This window comes from Aplidium turbinatum, chromosome 2 (genome assembly GCF_918807975.1).
Source record: "Aplidium turbinatum chromosome 2, kaAplTurb1.1, whole genome shotgun sequence".
Classification (NCBI taxonomy): Eukaryota; Metazoa; Chordata; class Ascidiacea; order Aplousobranchia; family Polyclinidae; genus Aplidium; species Aplidium turbinatum.
The window spans coordinates 803,436-830,497 of record NC_137473.1 but is presented as its reverse complement, the minus strand read 5'-3'; the positions used below and the strand labels follow the sequence as shown (position 1 = coordinate 830,497).

Sequence of the window (27,062 nt, the reverse complement as noted above, 5' to 3'; positions counted from 1 at the left end):
AGACTTCACTAGGAATGGCACTTAAATGACCGGGCGCGACAGTGCTCCGCACCTAAATATCCAGACGCCACAGAGTGCGCGCCTATTAGACCAGCGCCTAACTGTCTGTGCCTAAAAGACTTGCTCCAGCATGATGTGCCACCGAGACCGGACTCCATGGTTATACCTAACGCAGGCCAGTGATAACCATTCCTTTAACCACCAGGCTGGCAACAAGGGATCCACTCATTTTTACTTTGTATAACGCTTTTGGCGATTTAAAAAGTGCTGCTACAAAAGCTGGATATTTGCTCACATTGATTACGTCATAAAGTTTTGTATTGTCGATAAAATTGGTTGGTTGTGCTTTATTTGTGTATTACCGTGATTTTCAAACTGTGCTTCGCAACGAACTGGTGCGGCGTTTGAAATTTCAAAGGACATTGAACAAAAGTTTGGTTTCGTAACTAAAAAAATATCACATGAATGAATCAATATTTTTTAAGGCTGTGTTCAACTTAATTCTTTTAGCAGATTAATGATCAATACTTAACTTAGAACTGCAAACGTTAATCAGCAGTCTATCACCACTCACAGTTTTGGAATGACAAAGATTATAACAAATTAATATTGATTAGAAATGAAAAAAAGGGGAAAGTTCTTTGTAACGGTTAAAAGTTTTTATTAATTTTTGATAAAATTTATAGAAAAACATTAAATCAGCATGTAGATTACTGATTTCTTTTATCCTGTGTGCCAACATATTGCTCATAACATAATTTCGCCATTATTAGGCTATACACCTGGCTTGTCTGGCAAAAGAGCCTAACCACTTGCTCCACGCAAAGTTCACATCCAACCTGAAGAATCTCCCTGGCGATTAAAGTCAAGACATCTTATTGTACCAGCTGTTCTTCAATTGATAAATTATTATATGAAAGACAAATATTATATGAAAGACACAATGCAGCATGGTGTGCCACCGAGACCCGACTCCATGGTTATACCTAACGCAGGCCAGTGATAACCATTCCTTTAACCACCAGGCTGGCAACAAGGGATCCACTCATTTTTACTTTGTATAACGTTTTTGGGGATTTAAAAAGTGCTGCTACAAAAGCTGGATATTTGCTCACATTGGTCACGTGATGAAGTTTTGTATTGTCGATAATGAATTGGAAGGCTATAACTATTTCAAATCAACGACACCAGTAAATCTTCGCTATTCCGTTAGAGCAGTGGTTCTCAACCGGGGGTCCGTGAAGCTGATCCAGGGGGTTCGTGAAGGTTTCCGAGTTTGCAGCATGATTGATAAACAGGGCCGTTGACAGGATTTCTCGGGCCCGGTACCAATTTATTTTCGGGCCCCCTTCGGCCTTCATCGACTATGTTATGAAAATAAAGGTTGTGTACATGTACAAACTTTTATTGATGTCGTTTAAGCATGGTCATTTAACAAATCTTGCGCAATCTTAAAATTTCTTGAACCGCAAAACTTACTATCTCTATCTAGCGGTTGCTTTTTTGAACTTTTATTTGTCACATGGCGCTAGAGTATTCTAGGCTCACCAGAAGAGAATTTACAGCAAAGGTAGTGCAGACAGTCAGAAAGTTTTCAATTTGATTTGGGAAAGGTGTTTGGGCCTCGATCAAACATTTGCTGATTGCTGCAATCTGAAAAGCGGTTTTGTGCAGTTTTTAATGCAGTGAAATGCAATTTTTAGTGCAGAAACAGGGATAGCAATCTTCTTACCTGTGCCATTTCAGTTTGAGTTTAAACAAATATTAACCTGTTTATGTTGAAATTCGTGTTTCGGGTAATATTCATTGTTAGGGAAATCACTATTACTAGACTAAACTAAATTCTTATTTTACTGTTTGGTGGCTGAAGTGGCTATTTGACCACCAGAAAGCTGAAGTGCAGTGCTGTGTTAAGCCCTTTGTGGGCCCCCGGGGCCAAAATAATTTTGAGCCCCTTATTGGCAAGCAGACTTATGATAATATAGTGTGCATGTTAACTGCACTGATATGGAAAGGTGGTTAACTTCACTAGAGTTTCTCACCAGTTGAGAAAATAATACAAATGTAAATAAGAGCAAACACAGGTCCATCAAGTCATAGCTACACCTTTGCTTGCAATGAAAGCCAAAAGTGTTAACGATTTCTAAACATACTGGCAACGGTCATGAAGCGTATGGGTCATTCAACCCAGATCTTATATCACACAGTAGAAGCTGGTATCAAAATTTGACATGCTTATCACATTGAGTTCATACAATTTTTTACATCGGACAAGAATTGACAAAATTATGAGAATTTAAATTGGTTACCTACATTTGGAAGCAATTTTTTCCAAAAATTACAATTGGCATTTGAAATTTCACTAACCTATTATTTTTAAATGTATATATAGCCATAACATAGCAAAACAGTTTAGAAGTGCAAAAAAAAAAGTGAATTCACAAATGCTTTAACAAACAACATTTTAACACTTTCACCAAGTGGGAATTATGTTTTGCCTTATAGGATCGCCGAGGTGGAGGCTGACTTGGTGACCTGATAAGGTCTTTCGCTTCTTTCCTATCTCACTTTTATGTAATGTACCACTTGTACCAGTGCATTTGATGTGATATTTTGTGAAAAAAAATAAACCAGTGATTGATTGATTAAACCACTCACCTATACAATACTTTCAAAAAGCTAACAAGTACCCAATCAAAATGCTAACAGGAAAACTCAAGTGTACTCAAATGTGCATAATCAGGAACTTAAGTACGATAAAAACAATGGTTTACCAATCTAGTGATATACTTTCAATTCACAACAGAACAGTGTTAATCCATAACAGTACAGAATGGCGTACATGGTTTATTAACTAGGCCTACTCACACAAGATACACTATTATTAGAAACCTGTTGTTAATCATGCTATATTTCACTAAAGCATTTTTTTTATTAATTGCCTTATTTTTGGAACATCGTGGTTGCTGAATTTAAGAAGCACAATTATTATGAGCAGCAGTTGCTGTAATCTAACTGTTGAATTAACTTTTCTACATGTAATTATTTTTTCATATGCAAACACCATTGGTCATGCTAAAAACAGTTGTTATTGAAATGGTGCATGAGTGCTGACTTATGTAGATGAAGTTTAATAACTTCATCACATGTTGCAACTACTTCACAGGAATCACAGCATACATAAGAAAATTACTATGATCTTTAACAAAACGGAGCAATATTTACAGTGTAACACTAGTTAATAGGTTTCTAGGTAAGGTCTAACAGCTTCATCACTCACTGACAACTTTGCAGTACTCAGAAAGCCTTCATAGGTTACTGGTGCTTAATGAAATGTTATAATGCTTACTGCACAATACCGGCTAACTACTACCTAGTTAAACTTTTATAACTTCATAAACAATCATCAACCCAGCAGTGTACAGAACACAGCAGAAATATAACTAATAGTAAACACAGGTCTATCAAGTTATAGCTTCATCTTTGCTTGGAATGAAAGAAATGAAACATAAAGCAGCAACGATTTGAAATCACAAACAAAATACTGGCAACTGTCATAAAATACTTATTATACTGGTATCTAAATGTAATATGCTGGTTACACTTGCTGATAGCTACCTCTGTAAAGTCAGGGATATTTATAATTGCGGGATTGTAAATGCTAATTAATCTATGAGAAATGCTATTTTGTTTACTGTTCACAATTTTTTAGCAATAAACAAAATATTACTGCACAAATGGAATAGGCTACAAATAAGACAAACATTTTTATGGCCTACAGTTAAAGGCAGGTTAATTGATTATACATATATATTAGGGTGCATCATCTCCCCCTTATTTTTTAAATCAAAGTTGTGCCATTGAGAAATGGTGTCCATTTTAGGTCAGATTCAGCCAAAAAAGTTATGGGGGTTGTGGGACCCCCCCTACCACCACCTCCGCAACCCCCCAAATCCGCTTCACTAAAATCGCAATAACTCAAAAACCAAACAAGATAGACAAATGGTGTTTGGTATCAACATCATCGCAACTACTTGATTTAATTCAAATCTGCCAAAAAATTTGCAATTTTATGTGAATTTTAATTTTGCAAACTTCTTGGTGTGCCATCCTTCAGCCCCAAAGTTGGGCAGTCCGCTGGTAGCATTATCAGTGACTTCGCTTGTGACTTGTTACGTGAATGGAAGTGCTCTATAGATGGGACCATAAGCATGGTGTTTGACACTACATCTACAAACACTGGTCTGTGGTCAGGAGGTTGTGTGGAACTGCAAGACCGGTTAAGCAAACCACTGTTATGGTGTGCCTGCAGAAAGCACATTGGCGAACTTATTGCTGGCAGTGTTTTTGATGCACTGCAAATTGAAACATCCAAGTCTCCAGAGATCACAATATTTAAAAACTTTCGAAGTTTCTTTAGCCATGTTTCTCAAGATAATATATATATCTTTTCCTCCTTATTTCAGTGAAGCCGAGTGCATTTCAACCAGTGGAATGGATTTCCTAAATAAACAAAGAAAAGATGGTACAGATCTTGCTATTCAACTGCTGACAAAAAATGATAGCAGTGATATCCCTAGGGCGGACTATGAAGAGCTTTTACAACTACTTCTTTTTAGTTTTCAAACACCCCTCCCACACAAGCCATTCAAATTCAAAAAACCAGGTGCAATTCATAAAGCTCGATGGATGGCTAAAGTGATTTATGCAATAAAGCTTTTTTTGCTATCTATGGAGGCGGAAAAAGTGATGGATCCAAATAATGCCAGAAAATGCTTGATTTTACAACCCAAGGACACCAAAAAGCTGAAAAGATATGCAATGTTTCTTTTGTATGTGTACATTCCTTGGTGGTTTCGTTGTGGTTCTGCAATATCTGCTCCACAGGCTGACCTAGCAATGATAAAAACATTGCATCAATACAAACAGATTGATGCAATAGCAGCGTCAAGTGCTTTAAAAAAGCTCCATTTACATTTGTGGTACTTGACTGAAGAGATGGTCCCACTTTCCCTGTTTGATAACCACGTTAAGGATGAAGAGAAATGGGAAATTGCTCAAGCTCAGTTAAAAGTAAAGGAATCAGCCCCATCAGTCCCTCAAAAGAGACAAGGTAATGGAAAGCCAACATTTCCAATGCTGGTTGATGAACAATCTTCCCTGGCAGACTTGATAGGAGAAGATTCATGGTACTTTTTTAAACTGTTAAAGTTAGAAACAGATTTTTTAAAAAGAGATGTTAAAGAGTGGCCAAAAGATGAACAATATTTAACTGGAAGAAAAAAATCAGCATTAATTACTGTTGTTAATGACTGCTCAGAGAGAGGAGTTAAGTTGGCCACAGACTTCCAACCATCAGCTAAAATACCAAAACACTTTGAGAATACACTTCAAGTGGTGGAGAAAAGCAGATCCAATAGGCCAAACTTAAGGAAAAAGCCGCTCACATGAGATATGGTAGATTTATCAATTGTCTTGCCAAGTGAGCAATACATCATTATTTATTACATTATACTGATATTGTATCTACCATTCATTTTTGTACACTTCTTTATTCCAAGAGAATCTCCTGATAAGCAAGCACGCACATGTGTTCCTCACATTGTACTAAGACAGTAACGTGTGTTTGATGTGTTGATATATTTCACTCTATCAGTGTGTGTTGTGTAACAGCAGGCTTGCTTTACACCAAGATGGAAATAATACAAAAACTTGTATGACAACATTAAAATAAGACAAATTGGCTATGAACTAACTTTATTAGGCCAGTTATCACAAAATCAGATATTTTATAGCAAATGATATTTCAAAAATTGATTGATTTTCAAATATTTTTGTATTTTGCATGAACATACGAACCCTGTCATAAAATCAAAAATTAAAATTCACATAAAACTGCAAATTTTTTGGCAGATTTGAATTAAATCAAGTGGTTGCGATGATGTTGATACCAAACACCATTTGTCTATCTTGTTTGGTTTTTGAGTTATTGCGATTTTAGTGAAGCGGATTTGGGGGGTTGCGGAGGTGGTGGTAGGGGGGGTCCCACAGCCCCCATAATTTTTTTGGCTAAATCTGACCTAAAATGGACACCATTTCTCAATGGCACAACTTTGATTTAAAAAATAAGGGGGAGGTGATGCACCCTAATATATATCATACCTATTACACTACTCAATGTTCGCTTATTACTTGCTAACCTTTGACTTTGAGGTCAGTTTTTGAATTGTTTGTCTTACTTTTGGTGGTCGTTCTTAAGCTTGTGGCCTGCTGGTCACTTTATCTGGTTCTTACCACAGCAATTAAAGACATGGGTAAAAATCGCATTAAATGCTTCATGGTTTCCGGTACATTCAAGGTTTAACATTTGGCTAAACATAACTTTTGAAAAAAAAAACTATGCAAAGAGCTTGGAGAAAAACATTCCCTTGTTTGGAACATCTGCAAAACTTTTGCAGCACGTCTGCACCATTGCTAATCATGTAAACGAATGTATTCCAATTGCAATAACGGCAAAGCAAAGTTTGCTAGGTTCTGACAAACCTCCATGTTCATTGTTCAGCCATTTCAAAGAATTCCTCTTTGAGAGTTTTGTTTATCTGAAATGTTCAAAGCAAGAATGTCGGTAGTTCAAACAAGACATCTTCTTTATGAAATGCTGAATGAAATCTTGGTACATAGCAAGGTTACACCATTCTAGAACTAGATTACCGGTTGTAAACCAGTAACATTCACTTTGAAGTAAAGCTTAAGAAAACAAAACACCCTGTAAAACCAAAACGTTAAGCTAAAAGTGCAACAGCCTTAATGCAGCTTCTGACACTTCAAAAAATACTTTTACCTTGCAAGTTATACCGGTAGATGTAGAAAAAATATTTTATTGTTAAATGGGATATCAATAGACCAACCATACTTTAAGCTAGTCCAGTATTACAAAAAGTATTTCATGTGTCTTGTTTACTTATTGGCAGACTTCAAAATCAATCGTACCTGACTCTTAAAGTTTATGCTAACGAGAAGCTACCGGTAACCTACGCACAAATCATGAACGCTTTCACCTTATGCTAAAGAAAGGTTTCAATCTATGCTTTTGCAAAATTTAGACAAGGCATTGCAATTAAGTTATGCAAATGTCTTATATAATTTGCCCATTTATGACAATCATTTTAAAATGAGCTGTCTACTTCGTGGTTTAACCTATAACAGTAGCACACAAAGTATGGTGACCCTACCACTACCAGTGTATAAAGCGATTTCAGTTCAACAGTTGCCAATTCCAAAGTTTTACCACAAAATACGAAAAAATAAACAGCCAAAATAATTAGAACACATTTATCTTAAACACACCTTTGTAGGAATTGGGCCTGTCTTGATTTCAAGTATTCAATTGCAACCAACCTGTTTTATTTCAAATACAGGTAATTTTACTAATGTTGTCACATTTTAACTTTTCAAGATAATGTGGTTTTTAGAGATGTTTTGGTATAAGGGCCCAGCATCTCATTAGTACCGGGCCTAAATTATCTTGTCAATGAACAAGTAGGCTACACGCAGTAAACTTTAACAACTAAAAAACAGATTGTTACTGAAACGCAAAAGTCAATTACCTGTGGGCCCCCTGAAATTTTATCACAAAATAACGACCAAGATAGTGTGGTGATTTTAGAGATATTTTGATATAAGGGCCCAGGCCCAGCATCTCATTGGTACCGGACCTAAATTATCTTCTCAATGGAAGTACACACAGTAAACTTTAGCAGCTAAAAAACATGTTGTCACTGACACGCAAAAGTCTATTACTAGTAGGCCCCCTGAGATGGTGGGCCCAGTACCCAGAAGGGGGCCCGGTACTTTACCATCTGACGGCTGAAATAGCAGTTTTAACCTCTGATGGCAATTCCTTCAGATCTGATTATATTAAGATCTTGATTATGTTTGAAGTCGCGGGGAATTTTTAAAATCCGGGCCCCTTAAATATTCCGGGCCCGGGTCCAAAAGTACCACCTAGACCCCCCTGTCAACGCCCCTGTTGATAAATTACGAAATTTAAAAATTGGTTGGTTGTGCTTTATTTGTGTATTACCGTGATTTTCAAACTGTACTTCGCAACGAACTGGTGCGTCGTTTGAAATTTCAAAGGGCATTGCACAAGTGTTTGGTTTCGTAACTAAACAAATATCACATGAATGAATCACTATTTTAATAAGACTATGTTCAACTTAATTCTTTTACCAGATTAATGATCAATACTTAACTTAGAACTGCTAACGTTAGTCAGCAGTCTATCACCACTCACAGTTTTGCAATGACAAAGATTATAACGAATTAACCTAATATTGATTAGAAATGAAAAAAGGGGGATGTTCTTTGTAACGGTTAAAAAGTTTTTATTAATTTTTGATAAAATTTATAGAAAAACATTAAATCAGCATGTAGATTACTAATTTTTTTATCCTGTGTGCCAACATATTGCTCATAACATAATTTCGTCAACGTCATCAATCGTCATAAGTGCGTCTCGAGTTCAGCAAAGTCTTTTGAGTGTGTCGTTTCGAAACTGATGAAACATTTGATTCCGTCATAGTAGAAGCGATATACCAAATTTCAGATAAAAGTTTTTGAGGGTCCGCGACCGCTTCGAATGTACCAAAAAGGGGTCCGCCAAGACAAAAATGTTGAGAACCACTGCGTTAGAGTATACACACAAAACAACTGTACTCCTGCCTTCTTGGAAAACTTACTTCAATAGTAGTTACAATATACATTTTGCAACATTAAAATCCTTGTGCAGAGGCAAGAATGATAGATATTGAAAGCAAACAGCGTTGACACGGATTGTGCAGGCGCCAAGGTATGCTTTTGGACCTAAAATAATTTTAGAGACCCAAAGTGTTTACGGGGTCATGGGCCACTTGGGTCAGTAGTAAACTACTTAAGAAGTAATAAAGTAATGGCTTATTGCAGCAGACTTACAGTAAGCATAAATAGAAATTGTACAGGATATGTAGGATAACTCAAGTTGCATCGCATGGAATAAATAGACTCAGGAAATCACAAATGAAGCGTGACTTCCAACATATACAGCAGTTTGTAGCTAACTCAAAACAAATCGTGGGTGATTTTCTAACAAACCAAAGGTAAAGAACATATCCTGGAAAGATTTTTATTCGATTTCAGCTCAAATGACTCGATTTGCACAGCAATGAAAACATTGGGAAACAAAATAAAATGAGTTGAAATAAAATAAACCAAGAACTGAAAAGAGCTGAGAACTTCAAACAAAGCTTCAGTTTTTGATCGAAAGAACTGAACACAAATTATTTCACTAACGTTTCACAAAGTTCGCCCCGATTGCTCAGTTGAAGGACCTGACTTTCTACACTGAAACAACGCAAGGTTAATAGACGCTGGTTCGAATTTCGAAGTGTGCGCTTGAGCAAGGCATTCTTGCTACACATCTTCAAGTCTTGGTATGATTCCAGCCGAGTTAGATACAATAGGGTAGTGATTCTCAAACTGTGGCATGCCGAACTCTTCCAGGTGAGACGCCAGAACTCATCTAAGTAGACAGAAGTTACATGATGACCTTTAATTTATTGTCAGCTATCTTTCCATCTTCACATGTTTATTACAGAACAAATACATTGCTCAACAGAAGTTGACAAGTAATTTACTTGTTGCATGAAATTGATTGAAAATAAATTTCATTAAAATTTTACCATGTCAGTTTCTAACTCAATCCACTGAAACTTTTCATTCAATCTTGTATGACGTCACAAGCCATAGTTTAAAGAATAGTAAAACGAACAAGTCCAAATAGTTGGAAGTATGAAAACTACAAAAGTGGCTTCAATTGCGACATGGACATGATTATAAAGTTTGTTTGTTGCAGTTCATGGTCTGTGCTGCCTTGTACCAACTTTGTCACTTAACCAATCTTTGTTGCTACTGTCATATCGTGGAAAACTATACACACGTTTGTTTAATGAAAGATTTTGATGAATTCAATATCTGATACATTTACAATCGTTTGAGAGGTTTTGTATCATCTTCAACACCACTTAAACTTCAACGATTTTAATTTATTTTATATAAACGCAACGTTTCTATTATTTTTCGTTGTGATTGTCGGAAATAAAATCAAACTGAACAGTTTGTAAGATCGTCTTTCATTTACAAGGTGGTAGCCTATAAGCCTTATATCACGACTTATTCAAATAGAATTATCTCAGTGAAGATCGGGTGTAGCATCAGGCAACCCGCACCGCTAGACGATCTTACACTGTACAAGAAAGCAAGATATGCGAACCAGTTGCTATAGATTTGTAGGATAAAATAAAACACAACATAAAATTAAAACATAAATATAAAAAACACAAAATAAAATTGATAATATAAAATAAAAACATAAATATAGCTTATAAACGCAATATTCAGGAAAAGCAAATTATGCAGACCAGTTGCTATGCATTTGTCACAGCAGCTACTGCTGCCATCATGTTGTTTGTAAGTGTTTTTGTTGTAAAAGCAAAGTCAAACAATTTCTTTCTATTTGATTAATAACTGACATTGACAGTTATTGATTAATAACTGACAGTTATTGATTAATAACTAAAACAACAACTGACACCATCTTATATTATGTGCCAAATAATTGAAACTTTGGATAGCTTTATTGCTGTAGAACACCTTGCCTGAAAGAAAGCCCATATTTACAGCCCCATGAGCCTCTGTCTGGCGAGGGCCACCGCAATGGGTCCCACTTATTTTTAGTCAGTTCTACGTTTTATTCACTTTCTACTTGATTATCCAACGCAAAAATAACATCAACTTATGATTATTCGGGAATAAATTTGATGTTGTAGATTATTTTGCAAAACTAATCAAAGCTGTTTAAAACTTCTTATTGCTATACAAGGAAGTAAAACCTACCCATACAGAAGTGGGAATTTCCACAAGCCATAGCTTACAAACGTTACAATAGCGAACGTAGTAGTCATACTTTAGTTGGAAATATAAGGACATTGTTAGTAAGTAAACAATAAATTTAAAAATAATTTCATTATACAAAATTGACAAACCGTTTCACAAACTGCTCAATACTGCTTACAATATTTCAAAGACCTTCCTTCTATTCAGCATTGTAGTATACGCTTGCAGAAAATTTCCAAGAATTTGAAAATAAAACAAACAAATCAAATCAGGCAGAAACACACAAAGCTTCATTCAGTTGGTTACTTATTTATTGAAAAGTTGCTTCCACAAATTATGTGCAAATGGAAAATTTTCTGTGAGAGAGTTTATTAAGTTGTGAGATAAATTAGAAAATTGCGAAATTACAATAAAAGCATTGAAGTCGTTTTTATAATCGATGCTGCGTTCAATGAATCAAATGCTGAGCTTGCAAATCAAACAATCCACAAATCTCATCAACTCTTCCATTGCAGCCCAGTGTCCCAAAGTAGCCTAACAATAACATAATGGCCCTTTATAAAGAGTTTCCAAAGACGTCATATCTTAAAACTCATCATGGTTATAATTTTGCAAGTTTTCTTATTTCGTCACAGGGTAGTCGGCTAAGCATTGTGAACGTTCATATATTGAATTCTCATGCTCATACAATTTGCGAGAGAAGGTTCATCCATCCTTCAGATGCAACACAAGCAACATACCTAAGAGGACAGAAGTTGCCACAAAATAATCAATTTTAATTTATATGTCAGCTATCTTCACACCTTTGAATGTTTGTTACAAAACATCTATATTGCTCAACAGAACGCCAGTTGCCAAGTAATTCACTTGTTGCCAGAAATCGATGGAAAATAAATTTCATTGAAACTTTGCCGTGACAATTTTTAACTCAATCTCCTGAAACTTTTTATTTAATCGTCTGTGACGTCACAAACTACCAAGTTTAAAGTTAAAACAAAGTCCAAATAAAACAAGAAATACAATTAATTTGCAACAAGTTCTCAATGCCAAGCAAAGTGAATTACATCAAATGCAGCTTCTATTCACTAAAAGCTTAACAGGCTGTTTCACTGTTAGGATTATTATAAGGTTCTGAATAACTTGCAAAATAATAAATCGGTAATACTTGAAAAGGTATAAAATATTATAGCCTTGCCCTTTTTCCTTCCGTTGTTCTACAAATGAAACAAATTTTTGGTGCAGTTCAAACACGTTTAACCACTTTTTTCACTTGAAGGTCTCTGCACCCCGAAGCGAGCACCCCGACTGAAATCAAGACCCACATCGTGTCAGCCGCTCAACTACTCAAATGTCGACAATGCAGTGCGGATCTGGAAAAAAGTTGGAGAAGGACTAAAGTTTTAACAAAGCAAAATTTATAACATAAATGGACGATTCAAAAGTTAATGTCGAAAAAATAAAGAGGGGGTGTGGGGGCTTGCTCCCAGGAAAATTTTGACAAATATGATATTGTTTTGCTCACTTTGTAGGCAGATTTGGCGCAGTAATACTGTTTTTTATCAAGATGCACAATTTGCATGTCAGCTAACCATAAGTCGCTTTGTAGGCTAAGTAACATAGTTCAAAAAATTGGATTTGGGTTGAAAGTTTGGTTTAAAATTGAAATTAGCGTACCATTTCAAAAACAATATTCATCCACGACCACAGAATGATTTCAATTATTTATTTCTTGAAAATTTGTAGACTATAGCCTGGTTTCTTAGGCTTTGGTATAGCTTTTCAGCTGACTGAAACTTTGAAAATATATCTGAGGTGTCCTGTCCTTCGCTTTACCGGCAGTATGTTTGCCGCTCACTTCACTTTATAATAGTGGTTCTCAACCGGAAGTCTGCGAAGCGATTTCAGGGGATCCGTGAAACTTTTCGAGTTTGCAGCTTAATTGATAAAGTACAAAATTACAAAATTGGTTGTGATTTATTTGTGTATTACTGTGATTTGCAAACTGTACGTTGCAACGAACTGGTGCGTCGTTTGAACTTTCAAACGACATCGCACAAAGAATAGGTTTCGTGACTAAAACAAATCATATGAATGAGTTAAATCTTTTAAGAAGGCGATGTTGGCTATGTTCAATTAATTCTTTTGAGACAGCGGATTGTTGATCAATGCTTAACTTATACTGCTGACTAACAGTTGGACTTCTATCAGCACTCACTAAACCACTGCTTTATAGCATATTTCCATTACTGTAATACTGAAATTTGCCACTTTAATTGTTAATTAACTGGGATATTTGAGTGAGCAGTGTTTTGTAGGACACAAAAAGCTTTTTATTCCCTTAATCCACTTTTGAAACTATACATGCCTATTGCTCAACATCGCTGATTAAGTGAATAAAATATTGTTCATCAAGCAAAGCAAGCGAGAAAATTTTGCAAAAATGGAAAACAAATTCTTAATCGAATGTTATCGTACATGCAAAATTACAAACCGAACAGCGCTGCACAAACTAAGTATGGGTGGACCCCTAGATGAAGGTGAGCCTCCAGCCGAGGATTTGAGAAGCAGTAAATATGGCTTTGGACGATTTAAGCTGTTGATTATATCGAGTTGCTGTTGTAAATTTTTCTATTTTAACCCTTTACTGACGGCGACGACTTCCTGTAGTCATTTCAAAACAATTTTTTAAAACGTGGTGTCTTTCAGTCAAACTAAGAATAATACCAGCTTGGATTTTGAAATTATTATCAGTTTATTTGGTTTTTATTATTTTCGCAAAATGAGAGCGTTAGCATCTAAAGTAGGTCAAAAACATTATTCGCCATCGAATAAAGTTTAATATGAAAGTTTTTTACTGGCGCGATGGTATAAAGAAGCAAAACTTCAACAACAAAATACACATTGAGTAAATCTACAAGGACTGTTTACAATGCTAAGCGTAATTCGCTTTATTTTTTATAGTATCTATCACTGCATATTTTATGCATACGCTTTTCACATTTTAGACATCGCAATCTTGTGTTTTCTATGCACACTACACATCGTCAGTGTGAGTATGATACAAGGATATGATTTACAGCGTCAAATCTTACGGTTGTCCTCGGTGGCGCAGTTGGTCCTCCTAGGTGGAGCTTTGGCATTTCCATCTTTTCCAATGATCGTGCGATCTCCCTCCTAAATTGGAGATGGTTTACAGTGGACTTATTCATATGGTTGTAAAAGCAGAAAGCAGCCACAACTGATGAATTGACAATGTGGGAAAAAAGATTCCACCACCATTTCTTTGACCGAAGTCGTGCTGGTTTATAGGAAGAGAGTTTCCTGTTGCATACATCTACGCCACCCATTCATCGGTTATAGATCGTAATAACCACTACCACGTTTAACCACTTTTTTTACTTCAAGGTTTCTGCACCCCCATGCTAGCAGCTACTGCTAGTGTTTGAATGACATTTTTTGAGATGTTTTTAGTTTTTGCGGTTTCCTAATGACATAAAACTTTTTTGTTGCCTTGGGGAAGCAGTAGCAAATGAGAAAAAATAAGTTGAAAAACGCTAAATCAGACTGTTATTGAAAATTAACAGTCTGACTAAAATCTTCGAAATCAAATTTTCTTTTTTTTCAACATGTGAGAATGTTAAAACCTATTGTATCGTCTGGGGAAAAGAATAAAGAAAGCGTAAAAATTTAATTTTTAGAAAATTTTTAATGTAATGTCAGCTATCTTCACACCTTTGAATGTTTGTTACAAAACATCTATATTGCTCAACAGAACGCCAGTTGCCAAGTAATTCACTTGTTGCCAAAAATCAATGGAAAATAAATTTCATTAAAACTTTGCCGTGACAGTTTTTATATAGCGCTGCATCCATCGCAGAATGCGTTGCTTCTCAGCGCTTTACAAAGCAGACAGTGTCAATCACGCCTAAGAGAACACAAGTTGCCACAAAATAATGAATTTTAATTTATTGTCAGCTATCTTCACACCTTTGAATGTTTGTTACAAAACATCTATATTGCTCAACAGAACGCCAGTTGCCAAGTAATTCACTTGTTGCCAGAAATCGATGGAAAATAAATTTCATTAAAACTTTGCCGTGACAATTTTTAACTCAATCTCCTGAAACTTTTCATTTAATCGTCTGTGATGTCACAAACTACCAAGTTTAAAGTTAATACAAAGTCCAAATAAAACAAGAAATACAATTAATTTTGCAACAAGTTCTCAATGCCAAGCAAAGTGGATTACATCAAATGCAGCTTCTATTCACTAAAAACCTTAACAGGCTGTTTCACTATTAGACCCATTAGGATTAACGTAAGATTATCTGAAAAACATGCAAAAATAATAAATCTGTATGACTTGAAAGAGTATAACCATCATAGCCTTAACCTTTTTTCTTCCGTTTTAAAAGGAACAAATTTTTGGTGCAGTTCAAGCACGATTAACTAATTTTTTCACTTGAAGGTTTCTGCACCCCGAAGCGAGCACCCCGACTAAAATCAAGACACCTATCGTGCCAGGCGCTCAACTACTCAAATGTCGACAATGCAGTGCGGATCTGGAAAAAAGTTGGAAAAGGACTGAAGTTTCAACAAAGCAAAATTTATAACATAAATGGACGATGCAAAAGTTTATGTCGAAAAAAGTAATAGTGGGTGTGGGGGCTTGCCCACAGGAAATTTTTGGCAAATATGATATAATATTGTTTAGGTCACTTTTTAGGCAGTTTTGGCGCAATACTGTTGTTTTTCATCAACATGCACAATTTGCATGTCAGCTAACCATAAGTCGCTTTGTAGGCTAAATAACACAGTTCAAAAAATTGGATTTGGGTTGAAGGTTTGGTTTAAAATTGAAATTAGCTTATCATTTCAAAACAATATTCATCCGCGACCACAGAATGATTTCAATAATTTATTTCTTGAAAACTTGTAGCCTATAGCCTGTTTTTTTTTGGCTATGGTGTAGCCTTTCAGCTGGCTAAAACTTTGAAAATCTATCTGAGGTGTCCTGACCTTTGCTTTACTGACGGTATGTTCGCCGCTCACTTCACTTTATAGTAGTGGTTCGCAACCGGGAGTCTGCGAAGCGATTTCAGGGAGTCCGTGAAACTTTTCGAGTTTGCAGCATAATTGATAAAGTACGAAATTTCAAAATTGGTTGTGATTTATTTGTGTATTACCGTGATTTGCAAACTGTACGTTGCAACGCACTGGTGTGGCGTTTGAACTTTCAAGCGACATCGCACAAAAATAGGTTTCGTGACTAAAACAAACCATTAAAATAAGTTAAATCTTTTAAGAAGGCGATGTTGGCTATGTTCAACTTAATTCTTTTGAGACAGCGGATTGTTGATCAATGCTTAACTTATACTGCTGACTAACAGTTGCACTTCTATCAGCACTCACTAAACCACTGCTTTATAGCATAATTCCATTAATACTGAAATTTGCCACTTTAATTGTTAATTAACTAGGCTATTTGAGTGAGCAGTGTTTTGTAGGACAAAAAAAGCTTTTTACTCCCTTAATCCACTTTTGAAACTATACATGCCTATTGCTCAACATCGCTGATTAAGTGAATGAAATATTGTTCATCAAGCAAAGCAAGCGAGAAAATTTTGCAAAAATGGAAAACAAATTCTTAATCGAATGTTATCGTACATGCGAAATTACAAACCGAAAAGCGCTGCACAAACTAAGCATGGGTGGACCCCTAGATGGAGGTGGCCCCCAGCCGAGATTTGAGAAGCAGTAAATACGGCTTTGGATGATTTAAGCTCTTGATTATATCGAGTTTCTGTTGCAAATTTTTCTATTTTAACCCTTTACTGACGGCGACGACTTCCTGTAGTCATTTCAAAACAATTTTTTAAAACGTTGTGTCTTTCAGTCAAACTAAGAATAATACCAGCTTGGATTTTGAAATTATTTTCAGTTTATTTGGTTTTTATTATTTTCGCAAAATGGGAACGTTGGCATCTAAAGTAGGTCAAAAACAGAGTATTTTTCGAAAAGCATTCGCCATCGCATAAAGTTTAATACGAATGTTGTTTACTGGCGCGATGGTTAAAGAAGCAAAACTTCAACAACAAAATACACATTGAGTGAATCTACAAGGACTGTTTACAATGCTAAGCGTAATTCGCTTTATTTTTTATAGTATCTATCACTGCATATTTTATGCATACGCTTTTCACATTTTAGACATCGCAATCTTGTGTTTTTTATGCACACTACACATCGTCAGTGTGAGTATGATACAAAGATATGATTTACAGCGTCAAATCTTACGGTTGCCCTCGGGGGCGCAGTTGGTCCTCCTAGGTGGAGCCTTGGCATTTCCATCTTTTCCAATGATCGTGCGATACCCCTCCTAAATTGGAGATGGTTTACAGTGGACTTATTCATATGGTTGTAAAAGCAGAAAGCAGCCACAACTGATGAATTGACAATGTGGGCAAAAAGATTCCACCACCATTTCTTGGACCGAAGTCGTGGTTTATAGGAAGAGAGTAGCCTGTTGCATACATCTACGCCACCCATTCCTCGGTTATAGATCGTAATAAGAAATGGCTGCTCTACAGATTTCTTTTTTTTTGTTCTTCACCCTTCGTTGGACGGTTTGCGTTGGTGCAACACCATAGTAATTGCTTGCAACGGTGACGACACAATTATCGTTCCATCTGGCGCATCGGTACCGACTTCCATCTGGCGCATCGGTATCTGGTGCAGACTACAGTACAGTACCATCGGAACGGTAGTCATATGTACCTCTAGGCTGTTTCTGCCATGCTTTCTTGCAGATGAGGGAACATTTACTTGTCCTTTTTTGAAGTCATTGATCTCCAACAAACTTTAAAAAATATAGGTCATATCACTGTTAGATATAGATCAGAAGCGATTACAGGAATACCATGCTAGAAGTATCGCTGATGTGCTCTTCAAAATGTGGCTGGATGGTAAACATCTCACTATAATCCCTGCGTCAGAAAGCCGTAGCTTTTGTGTACCAGATGTTGCCAACGTTCTCATTTTGGGAACATACAGTAAATGCAACCGTGAGAAAGAGGCCTCTAAAAATTCGCAAACAAATATTATGGAAAATGATTTATTAGTTATAATGCAACAAAATTAAAAAGAAAGTTCCGAAAAAAGTTTGCAGGTATATAATTGGGAAAAGCTTATTTCTGACAATTAAAAAGTCGCTTTTTCAGTAAAATTAAAAGTACAATGTTTACAAAAATTATAACTTTTACGCATACATTAGAAATATTATTTTTTCAGCAACAGCATACAAAAAAGGAAAGATTAGAATTCGATTCGAGTATAACTGTACGTGACTTTAATTTCATGTTCCCCTAATAAAAACGTTGGCGCGTAAACGGTTGAATAGTCAAGACACATTATACAGACTAAAATGCGTGGGTTCCCAAAGAGCTGAGAGCCCCGGTTAGCGATTAACACAGCCCTGCAAGTAATTATGTTCCTTCTGAACGTTTCAGAGCTGAACAAAATGTTGCTGCTGCTGAACTACGACACAATGTTTTGATGGTCTACGGCACTTTCTAAGGTCCGCAGCAACACAAGTCCGATATGGCGATGTAGCGACATTCCAGAAGTAATTGCACAAAGTCCAACATCCGTCTCCGTGGGGTCGGTTTGCCATAGTCCTGAGAAAAAACGTAGGTATTTCACCCCAAAGCACCTTATTGCTCATAAACATGATAGAAATCTAAATAGTCGAAGGGGCGCCACTCGCAATCGACGGCACGCCTTTAAGTGCCTTATTAATGACACATCCACATGCTTTTGAGCGGTGTCGAACTGGCGCCCTATCGAACCTCGAACCAAGGATCTCACCACTCGGCTATGCAACCAGCCTCCATGGGGAGTGTGATAAAATTTGTTTCAAAAGTTATCACACTCACTAGTGAAAAAATAAAAAAATTTTTTTAACTATTTGAGTGTTTCCGTAACTCTAACTACACAGAAGTAGTTCTAAGTAAGTGCAGTAAAAAGCTGAAGATCTTGTACGGTTAACTGCCAATGTTCCGCAAAAGGAAGACGACGTCACTTCCGTTAGACACCTGTATAACTTCTTTAACCGTCACAAAACAGTTTTTTATCACAATAATAACCAAACATCAAAAATTTACTCAAATCTGACAAGTGGAAGTATATGCGCGGTAAAATAAAGGTTAATGCTGTCTGCAAAAAAAATTCAGAAATATCAAAAAGCTGCCACAAGCGGTTGCCGCTTAATCAACTAAAACTTCTCTCAAAAAAAAAACTTGAATAAATGCCTTAAATAACAACTAAGTCCAAATAGATGGAAGTATGAAGACTACAAAAATGGCTTCAAATGCAACATGGACGTCATTGTAAAGTTTGTTTCTGTTGCAATTCATGGTCTGTGTTGCCTTGTACCAACTTTGCCACTTAACCAAATTTTGTTGCTGCTGCCATCTCGTGGAAAACTATATAGGCTACACGTTTGTTTAATTTAAGATTTTGATGAATTCAATATCTGATGCATTCACAATCGTTTGAGAGGTTTTCTACAACTAGAGGTTGGCCATGAAACTTTGTCAGATGTGGAAAAAGTTGTTTTGTTATTCACAGGCATTCCATGTATTTGTGATTAGTTGTTGTTGTTGGTTTAAACTTTTATGCTTAGACTGAAAAAACCTCCGATAGGTTATTCCTGGCAGTTTTGCATAGCCTACTTGTAGAAGCGTGTGAGCAACATCTCCCACTCCCGAAATCTACTAGTGTGCCTTGTGGTGGCACTGGTGAGTTATGGAAGTGGGAGCGTGTATTTGCAAGACAAGAAAAACAACAAGAGGTTTGGGGGGTCTCCCCCACAAAAGTCTGCCCATTATTGTGCTATGCTACGCCAGAACTGAGTAGGACATTGTAATTTTAAACTAATTTTGGAGATAGTTTTTAACTGTTTTGCCAAAAACGAACTCAAAAGACTCAACGCACCAAAACATGAAGCACCAGCAACGATGGCTAGAAAGCTTGGAAAAATTACGAGGGCCAGCTCCAACAAAATTGCCGCTTCAACCTTTAGGTTTTCGTATTCGATTTGTTATTATCTGTTTTTAATTTTCTAACAAGTGGTTTTTCACCTTTATTGACTTTTGAATTATTATTTTTGTAACATAGTTTGTTGGTGTAAAAAAAATGTAGTCAACCAATATTGCTTCCAGGCTGTGTAATACCAGTATTCAGTGGCGTACGCAGGGGGTGGGGGGAGGGGGCATTGGGTCATGCCCCCCCCCCCTTTTAAAAATGTTTTAGTAGTTAACGAAGTAGATTAAAGCATTTAATATGTTTTGGATTGCTCTGTCAAAGCAATTAACAATGTTGTTTTATAGACTAGGCCAATACGAAATACATGGCCCAATCCACCTACCCCACCCCAGGTATGCCAATGTAGCATAGTGTTCTGTAAGCCTATTATAGATATTAGTGAGAGAGAAATGGATAAAGTCTAAACTAAAACCATACTGGGATATCATGAAGACGTCTGGGATATCAATGGCCAGTAGCATAGCCAAGGGGAGGGGGGGTTGGGACTTGGGGGTTACAACCCCACTTTGGCACGCGTGTGACGTCACAAATTGAGAATGATGCTTTCAGTTTCTTTATGCTTGGGAATGATGGTTTCAGTCTAAAAAAAACTTGCCTAATTTTAAACAAAACTGCATTAAAAGAGCGAGTTTTGCCAATACCAAACATTCAAACATCTCAGCCAGGAATTAACAACAAGAAAACATAGAGACTTAGCTTTATTTCCTAAAATTGCCGTAGAAAACATGATCTTATTCTTTTGCTATGCCACCGGACAGCACCATTTTACAGGAATATTCATACCCACGTTTTTGTTGAAAATGCTCTCAGAATGCACCAAATTCAAAGTAGTTTTTCAAAATTTTCTGGGTGAGGACCCCCAGACCCCCGCCGCTGGGTGAGGTCTTAAGCGGAAACGCCCCCTTTCAAAATTCCTGGCTACGCTACTCTCAATGGCCCCCCCCCCCCCTTGAGAAAATCCTGCGTACGCCACTGCCAGTATTAGTGTTTCTAGAATGTTTGAAACAGAAACTGCAGTAGCCTAAGTTCTGTATCAGATATAGGCTACGCTACGCATAGAAACAGTTGCAGCACTGTTTGGCGTTGGCCCTAGTGTTGTTAAGCGGACAAACGGAGTTTCGCATTCCGGTTTTCTTAGGTATCCCTGATGTTGACTGACTGAATGCTTAACCGGGACTTTGTGGTTGATTGACCGGGAGGCCGGAACAAAACCTCAGTAGCCTACCAGTACCTACCCTTTGAGAGAATAGTTCTGGCCGGTATCAAAGCGATCTTCGGACCCCAAATCCAAACACTTCTGAAGCAAAACACTCTACATCCAAAGAATACAATATCAATACTTCTTCAAATTTCAGGGCCGTTTTGGTTGATTGACCAGGAGGCCACGACAAAGCCTGACAAAAACAGGGCCGTTGAGAGAGAAATAGCAATTTGTTATTCAGATTCTATAAGGAGCCTACATAGCGAAGCATGGTCTACACCAGGGGTCACCAACTGGCGGCCCGCCACGCTGTATCGCTGCGGCTCGCGGAAGGTATCAGTGCACAAGTATAACCAAAAATACTTTTCTTGAGGAGTTAAAGAGCACGAAAAAAAAAAACTTTCCGGAAAGCGTATTTTCGCTTTGCATACGATTCCACCGACCGAGTAATCAGATTATAGTTCTAGGTGGAGGTTGCTTAAGTTATTGCAATGCGATGTCCAACCACACTGTCCCAGTGGTTGATTAAAACGTCTGTTTTCGGATTTCGAAAATGTCTGTGAGCATAGAGTTGTTTATTTTAAGTTTGCAAATGTCCTGTAAACACTAGTGTGCGTTTCACAGTTATTGTGTTTCACGAGCAGTGTTCTCTTTGTGCAAGTTTTTGTTGGCAAAATAGGTCGGTGTGCCAACTCAATTTATAATAAATTGGCAAAATATTATATATAAATTTAAAGAATTTTGCTGATTGTATTATGGAAATATTTAACTTAGTACTGCAAAATGTTTTTTTTTTTTTAAGCAACATGGAACGCTTCACGATTTTGCGTGTCATCCTTGCGCAAGGGCCATGCTAATCTTTTCTGTATCGTTCCAATTTTAGTACATGTAGCCTACTGCCGAAGCAAGTAGGCTACTGCAAAATGTTGTTAATCAATAAATTCTTGCCACGCTGATAAGCATCGCAAGTGACAGTTGGCTATAATAAAAGAAAGACGGTTTAGACTCTCACAAAAATGATGAAAAACCAACTCATTGCTTTTTTAGAGGGACGACTGTTTATGAATTATGATAGAATTACGATTTTTCGGTGATTTCCACAAGCGTTTGTTTCATGGTGCCTGGTTTCTTTTTCCTTGTTATTGGAGGCTATTTTTTGCTGATATGTTTGCAGGTCACTATTGTTGCCTGTATTGCGATGTGTCAAACATTTCCTTGTTTACTGAAATTGTTAATTGCAAGATATCTTTTGTGAAGCGAAGTGACAACACCACTCTTGCTAGTTGCTTGGCAATGAATATTCTGATGAAACCGCTCGCCTCGCTATAAATGCGCAAAACAAGTGGTTTCGTTTATTAGGCATTCTTAAAAAAGTCAAAAGTGTTGTAAAAGGAGCTTGGCCTGGCAGTAGCGTTGTCGGATTAATTTTGTTGCTGCGGTATTCTAACACAAATATGAACAACATGTAACGCTGGATACTGGGTACAAAATGCGTTCTTTTCTAGCATAAGAGTCAACCTACCTAAAATTTTATTAGTGCGGCCCGCCACAGCTCTCCTTAGTGCCAAAGTGGCCGGCATGCAAAAAAACTTGGTGCCCCCTGGTCTACACAATAAACTTAGCCTACATCGCAATAACATAGCCTACTATTTGTAAACATAAAGGAACGCATAAATATGCTCAGTGTTGAATAATAATTCAATTCGATTAGTCAGGAACAGCGAAAGAATATTTGGTCATCGAGTCAGCTGTTCCAAACTGGAGCAAAAAAATTCTGGTCCGATATCAATCAGCTCCTCGCGCCCCAATTAAGACACTTCTGAAAAAAAACATAGGCTACTAAATCTAAAGAATACAATATCCTTAAAATTCCAAGTCCCTTGGAAAGATTAGGTGCCCTAAAAATTAGGCTATTCTGGGTTAAAAAGTTGCCTACCCCCTGTCAAAGCTAATGACCGAGATCTTCGAAAATCATTTCTTGAAACTGCGCTCAAAAATTAATAAGCTGTAGGCCAACAGGCAATGTCAATCGTATAGAAAGTCAAAAACAATTATTAAATTTTTGAAATCGTCGTTGTCGTGTGAGCCTCTGGGTCCAAGGATCTATCCTTTTACCACCCCAGATTCATGATGTTTCTGGATTAAGCTGGAAGGCTGCTAGAGAGCAGCCAGTATTTTATTTCATCATCGAAGACACGCAGACCTTCCACTCAGTGGCGTAGCAGCCACCTGGCGGTTCTGGCTCTGCGCCAGGGGCGGCAGGCTGCAAGGGGGCGGCAAAATGAGGCTGCACAGTGCACACAGATCGTGAAATGAAGTAGGGGAAGGTGGGGTAAGTTGAGCAGGTTTTTATAAAAACGCGTTTCTTGAAAATGTGTCAGGGTTCAGAGAATATTTTTGTCATGGATGTTAAAGGTATGCTCATTGGCCCTGTTTCAAAGCAAAATTATTTTTCTTGTCTCTTATATTTCATCTGATCTGAGTAGTTTTGTAAAAGTTGCTCAACTTACCCCACCTTTTTTTAATGGGGTAAGTTGAGCAACAGCATGGGGTAAGTTGAGCAACAATGAATCAAGGCGTTGATTGCTTACATTAATAAGAAATCAAGACAACTTCAATTTCTTAAGTTGCAGAGTTAGTATTAATAGGCTACTTTCTTGCAACTGAGCCATTGATATACCACTCAGAATATGTTTTTGGTCTTCGTATCTACTGTAGGAAGGGGGTGGTTGCCCCAATTTTCAATATATCACCATATAAACTATTTAAATGTTAAGCTATAGTGAGGAGTTTTTGGAAAAATCTCTTGCAGACCGATCACGTAAGGCTGTAGTAGGCCCACGACTTAAACGGTCCGTACACAGCCTTGTCTAGAGGCTGTAGTTGATGCGATGTGTGGACTGTGGGGTGGTATGGTAGCAAAACCACACAGCTAGCTCTGCATAGCTCTACTGACTGAAGTGACATTAACGGCAGCGACAGCATTCTTCACTCGATTCATGTAACGAGTCAGCGTCATTCGTTTAATACCATGATGAATAGAAGCAGCATTTACGGATTTTTCATTTATAACATTAATTATCTGCTGCACTCCTCAGCACAGCATCTTGAATGTTTCCCCTGTTTGTTTTTCTTTGGTATATACGTGGCATTGTATTTAACCCATGGCGATCTATACTACTGGCCATCCCAACGTGGCAACAGCCAAACAATGTGGGGGCCTATTAAGTTTTGGCAACTAACAGATATTAGGCGTAAAAAAGGCGTTTTTGCATGAATTATTACTAAAAACAAATACTTCTGGATTAGAAAACGAATTTTTTAACATACTGAGTGTTGTGAAAGTTGGGTCACTCTTGATTTCGTGTAGGCTACCTTGATTCTGTTGATATCTTGATTCTCATGGTATTCTTAACATGTAGCTATTGTCCTGCTTTCTTGCCACTTATTTAATAATATTACATCTTAATTACGTTTTAGCACTGTATTTACAATTTTTAGGCTAAAAAACATTACTTGACCAATGAAAATTGCTGATTTCATGTTGTAACACTTATCTCAGTCGGTAAATTGAAATTTCGTATAGGTGTTCCCGACAATTTTCACCTATTTCAAACGTCATATAAAAACAGTTCAAGTCTACTGAATATTACGTCATGGAAGTTGCTAGAAAATGTTCCAAAATTGCACCATCGTTAATAAGACTTGTGTCAAACCTGTTTAAACCTGTTTGGGCCTGTTTAAACATGAATGCATTGGTTCACTAGCTTTGGACACCTGTTTTGAATTGCGTGACAATTGATTTCACTATTGCGTCACAGTTATTTTCTACGTGAATTTGAGATATTGATATCTATTCTGGTCATTCGTAAAATGATTGCTTGAAAGTTGGCCGCTCATTTAACTGTTGGCTTAGTGCTTGCTAGCTGGACAAAAGTTCCGTCTTTTATCCAAGTAATTTGTATTGTAGTGACAGTTTTTAGAGGTGTAAGGCGTTGCACCAGTCATTTCGATAGCCGTGGGCTAGTTTTACTGGAATACACTTTTGAATAGACGTTTCGAAAGTGTGTTTATTTTTCGGTCAGTACATACAGACGAACGGATTTGGGAATTTTATGTTACAATTTTCCCACGAAGAGATTATGGTTTACCGCTGTGACCAATAGGCCCCCGCATTATTTGGCTGTTGCCACGTTGGGATGGCCAGTAGTATAGATCTCCATGATTTAACTGACCAAGCGATATATTTGAAAAGGTAACCTGTACATCAATTGTAGCTTTAACATGAAAAGGAAAGAAAAAACAAGATAATTAGCTGGCTTGACCTGATCAGCCGTCTTAAAGTGCCCCTGACAGGTTGGATCCAAGTATAGTAACTTTTTAAACCATTTCCTAGCGCAGAATTACACTTAGCGAACTTTTTAATCTTAACCTCGTAACTCGACTGGTTAGGGCGTAATTTAATCAAACGACTGCTCCGCAGCGCCACCACAGGCGAAACTCCATATTTCACTGCTCTGGGACGACTTTGGTGGTATTACGTCATTGTAAGTCGGCGTTCTTAGCGACGGATGAAACATACGTTTCCTAGATGTAATTGCTGGATCACAGTTTAGTCGGAGTTGGTACAAGCGGTTGCTTTTTTCAAAGATCTGTTGTTTTTTACAGTTTAATAAAACTGTACTGGATACGTTCCTACAAAACCTAAAATATACTTGAAGTGAAAAATGAAGAAATTGTACGAATCATCATTCATATTTAATTCATCATCACTATTCAAAAATAAATAAAAGTTCTCTCTCTCTCTCATGATGTGCCCTCAGTACGTACATAGCAGAGTCTATACATGTAAAAGCCTAGTTTACCTGTACAAGGGTACGTTTTTGTAAACGTTGTTGTTTAGAAGTGCTGAAATCATCATCAGCAACTGGTTGCATCTTTGCTTTTATAGATGGTAGCCTATGGCAGATTTCTTCAAAATGTAAAGTTTGCTCAAGCCCATTTTTACTTGAGTGGTATTAACAAAATCATCTTCAGTGAAGTGAAGAGAACATATACGACTAGTTTTGTATGGCCCATCCTACTTTTGAACACTTGAAGAAAACTTCGACCATTTTCTTCTCAGCACCTTGTTTTGTGGGAAAGCGTGAAAAGCACACGGTCTTTGTCACTGACACTGTCACATATTATTTATTTACGTCAGACAAAGCTGTCCACATCGAAAACAAAACAACGAAATACTGTAATACACAAACTGAAAATGCACAAAGATCACAGAGAGCCACCTTGGATGCCGTCGGTTTAAAAGCTCACTAAATAGGCTATCTACTCTTACAAATTTACATACAATGAGCGTTGGAAGAATTGAAAGCATTCAGAACGACAAAAACAATCAGATGACATCATGTCTGATATAAAGCGATTTGAGGAGTGTATGCAATCGGTTAATAAACGAAAACATGTTTTTTCCTCAATAAAGCATCAAACGTAGTTACATTATTCATTACTTGATATTCACGGGCACTGACCTAACGAGGCAAGTTGTGCAATATTCTGAAAGAGTCATTGTAAGCAACACGTAATTGTTTTATACTAGAAGATCTAAACTTGTTCCACAACTGGGATAAGTAAAATGACATACAATAAGAACGAAATAAACTGTTTTTTACAGCGGGTGAGCATTTAGAAAAATTGAGATTTTGCATTATTTGCAGCACAATACTGAGAACGTACTTGCCTTGAAATATAATTTTCATCTGAGAACTATCAATAAATACATCCAGGTATTTTACAGAGTCTGTGAACACAATTTCAGATTTACCTA

The 27,062-nt window shown here is 37.0% G+C and overlaps 2 protein-coding genes and 1 pseudogene across 17 annotated transcripts in view; 1 reads left to right on the top strand and 2 right to left on the bottom strand.

Moving 5' to 3' along the window:
* Positions 1–27,062, bottom strand: part of LOC145788218 (uncharacterized) — a 624,890-nt gene that overhangs the window by 57,857 nt on the left and 539,971 nt on the right. The window lies entirely within an intron of this gene.
* LOC145788223 (uncharacterized) overlaps positions 1–27,062 on the top strand; it is a 256,918-nt gene that overhangs the window by 65,821 nt on the left and 164,035 nt on the right. The window lies entirely within an intron of this gene.
* Positions 22,039–22,138, bottom strand: LOC145765728 (U6 spliceosomal RNA; annotated as a pseudogene).